The sequence below is a fragment of the Lissotriton helveticus genome, chromosome 3_1 (genome assembly GCF_964261635.1).
Source record: "Lissotriton helveticus chromosome 3_1, aLisHel1.1, whole genome shotgun sequence".
Taxonomy (NCBI): Eukaryota; Metazoa; Chordata; class Amphibia; order Caudata; family Salamandridae; genus Lissotriton; species Lissotriton helveticus.
Genome location: NC_136061.1, coordinates 1,808,450,049 through 1,808,454,204, shown reverse-complemented (window position 1 = coordinate 1,808,454,204; position 4,156 = coordinate 1,808,450,049).

Genomic DNA, 4,156 nt, shown 5'->3' with positions numbered 1-4,156 from the left:
GCTTTCCCAAGTCAGATGGTACACTAGCATAAGACTATTTTGTAAAGGACATTTTCGCTGTTAAAGCAGATTCCTCACTTTGAAAGAGGTTTATAGTTCCCCAACCTAATTGTGCTCATTTTAGAATTTAGAATTTGTGACCACGCAATTACTTAGTGTGGTCTTATTACACAGATAGTGAATTACTGTCTTAAACAGCCACTCATGCAGCCACTCTGTCACCCATACAACCACTCATACACCCACTCACCCATGTATACAGCCACTCACTCATTCACCCATACAGCCACTTACACACCCAGTTACAGACCCATAGATGCAACCCACCCCCACACAACAACTCATACACATACCTACTCACACACCCATACAGCCACTCGCACACAGATTCACAGTCACACAGCTACTCACATAATGTGTTAGAAATAGTATCCTTCATTAGTAGTACACAAAGTATAGTAATTTAACTTTGTGGTAGCTTATTATATTTCTTTAAGTCTCAGAAACATTTACAAAACACCAACACTCACTTGATGGTGTAATCAGTGATATAATTTGAGATGTCATCAGTGATATCACTGACCATGTTGTGTGATGTAATATGTAAGGTAATAAGCTGTGCATTGTGGGGGTGTAAGTTAGAGTATTCTCAGGTAAATATAACTGCTGAATTTTACTGCTTTTTATGAGTGAAATCATAGGCTAACTATAACGTCCTGTAAACTTTTTGTTGTTGTTAGGTTGAGCCTCGGCAGCACATGGGCTGCTCTCTTAGGCATGCTGTGTTCAGGTATAGACTTGAAGCACCGCCCATTTTACGTCCATCTTTTCAATTGGCTCTTGTTACTGTTGTTTCTAAATGGTTGCTTTAGATTCATGAATAGACTTAGTAGTTCCTCCTTAGTACTGCATTGTCTGCATTTGTAACCTCCCATAAAGACTGGACTTTTTGCTTATGTTGTTACACGGTCTGTTTTATCTACCGTCTATGAGCACTATTTTCTTTAATGATTTTCCCGTATTGTAGGCACAAAGTGCTTTCCTGCAAGGGAGCCTGCTTTGCCTTAGGGTGCCGCGCTACAGTTTCAGCATGGCACCCTTTTACATTTTTATTGTGTCAACTTCACAAACAGATGCTTTTTTTTGGGTAACAGCACCCCATACCGCACTTTCACTTTAATTGCAGCCACACTCCTTTCTTTAGACGAGCCGCTTCTGAAGAAAGGGGCGTTGCCGCCAATAAATTGAAAGCGCAGCATGGCGCGCTTTTACATTAAAAAAATGTGTTTGTCAACTTGATAAACAAATGCTTTTTTTGTGTAAAAGTGCCCCATACCTCACTTTCACTTTATTGGCAGCTACGCACCTTTCTTTACACGAGCCACATCTAAAGAAAGGGGCGTGGCCTCCATTTAAGTGGACGCGTGTTATGGGGCACTTAAAAAAAATTGTTTGTCAACTTGACTAACAAATGCTTTTTTTTTAGTAAAATCTTCACATACCATGATATTATTTTAATGACAGCCAGCACCTTTCTTTAGACGCAGCTCATCTAAACAAAGGAGCACGGCCGCCATTAAAGTGAAAGCGTGGCATGGGCCACTTTTACAATCATTTGCAATGCAGTAGGTCTCGCATTTGTGAGAGTTTACGCTATTGGCATTGTAAATGACAATACCAATAGCGGATACTCAAGACGGATACGGAGTCACTGTGTTGACTTGCCATTGCCAAGGCTTGTTGGCTTTGCACTCTAGAGGACTTCGGGCTACACGAAGCTCCAGCCTCCAGCATCTCTGCCTGCCATGTACAGCGTCCTCACCACATCCTCTGCACTGTGGGCCTTCCTTCTTGGGGATCTGCTCGAGGTCCTCTTGTGACTTTTGTGCCTTCGGTCTGTTTGTCCTCTTGAGGGTCTTCTCCTGCTTCAGTGGGCTCTTCTGCTTGCTCAAGGCCTGCTCTGAGTCCCCTGCTTGTGGGTAGGCCATTGGACCTCGCTGTTCCCAACGTTGCTCCATCTTTGTTTTTTCCAGACAGTTGTGGCTGCCAAGGCTTGTTGGTGCTCCTGCCAGACACCGACCCCCCAAACCCCTCCCCCCACTGGTCACCGACATCAGACGTGGGACAGATCATGCATGGCTCCTGGTCTTCCTCAACATTGCCTTGTCCTCAAAGCTGCAGCAACAAGGACACGGTCAACTCATCTGAACCGTCCGACATTGGTGGGCATTGCTCTTCCGTGCCTCCTGGTCACTCCTTAGTGGCATAGACTCTGCCCCATCTGCTTGCAGGTTATTTAGCTTCAGAATCCATCCTTGGATTCCACCGGACTTCTTCACCTTATTCTCCAGAGCCACTGTTCTCCAAGTCTTCCATTGTCATCTACAGAGGTTTCCAACATTTCTTCACTCCTATGCGCCTGGCTTCCCTGGTCTAGGTAAACTGGTCTCTGAGGTATTCACGAGTAGTGGTTCTCCAACCTTCTGTCCTCCAAGAGAATTCTTCAGGGTCATCTGCGAAGGGTCCTTCTTCTGCTAAAACTGCAACTGCAACTTCTCCATTGACTTCCACTGGGCCTGCAGCTATGTTCCCACGCTGCACACAGCCTCCATGAGGTTCCTGGGTACTTACCTTGGGTGGTTCCTTATGTCCCCAGCTCATCTGGGTCTTCTGGTCAAAGTCCCATCCTCTGCTGCTTTAGCATTACACTTTTCAAGTCACGCTGAGCCAGCGCATGCGCTGCTCTGCGAGAAATTTAGTGATGGCTTTTGAAAGTGCTACCAGAGGCTTTTGTTGGCCTCAAGCTTGCGGTCACGTGCGCGTGCACACGCACAGCCACCATGTGGGTTTCTGTCAAGGCTCATTAAGCCTTGCGTATCTTGCACTCCCTCCTTCTTCATAATTTTTTTATGCTGTAACGCAATGAGGCTCGAGAATACTTCTGAGGGGGCAGGGAGCAACGTGTGACCGTGGTTGCTTTTGTGGACAATCGGGGACGGGCAGAGAAGGAAAAGGACTCTGTCTCTTCCTTACTGCCCAGCGAAGACACGGACAATGCCCTCTTCTTTTCTGTGCTGGCAGCTGCCCCCTCTTTTCCTATTATTCCCTCTCTTTCTGTCTTGCTCCTCACTTACTGAAAACCGTGACTTGAAGAAACGGTTCACAACCTCTCTTTCCTTCTTTTATTTAGTTGCTTCCCTGTGAAATGGATCCAAAAAAGAAAAACACTCTTGCGGGAAATGCCTGTTTCTGACATTTTTCTATTCCAAAGTGCAGCCTAGGGATGGCGAGAAATAAAAAGTTTTAAATATGAAAAATAAATACATCAATAAATAAAGCAAGACAGAGTGGTTGCAAAGTGGCCAGATTGGTTTTATTCACATCCAAACACATCAGCCTCACTTTACAGACTTTGCAGTGAAGCGCTACTTTTCTTTTCTCGTCTTTCTTTGAATAGCAATGTTGTCCCCAGGTTGGGAAGTGCACCATTCCTGGGTGTATTGCAATACCTGGTTGATGGGTATATTGGAAAACAAAATGTGTACCTCTGTGTTTATGGATGTGGTCTTTTTAAACCACACTGTTTACGTATATTTAAGGATATAAGCAATGGACATTGAAACTGTTCCCTTCAGGGCCCTGTAGTCATGTCCTTAACTTTTCAGGTAAAACCACTAGCTGATTTCTGAATGAGTGAGAGATCGATAGGGTAACCATGTTGTTTCTGCTTACATTTCACATGCTTTACCTAATCTTGCACTCTCTATGAATGTTTGCTTTTACCTTTTTTTTTCAGGCAGCATACTACTCTGCATTATTTGAATTAGGTCGCATCCTGGTGTTTATAGTGGTGCACAATTGGGTTGTAGCTGAAGGCAGTGTGAGTTTTTCTCAGTGGGGCAGTATGGTGTTCATTGGGGGAGAGGATGTGGCACTATGGCCAGAACTGTCAAATTTGGAACCGTGGAGCCGGGTTCAGCCTTCATGACCAGTCCCCCAGACCATTCTCCTGAGGGAGCACATTCCCATGCTAGACCTTAGAAGCCCAGGTGTCTTAGCACCAGCAGGTGGACCTTTGCAGTGGCAAGTGTGGGTTAACCTTGAAGGCCTGTCCACCACAATCCATACTGAAGTTCACCTCCAGCCTTGCGGGCAG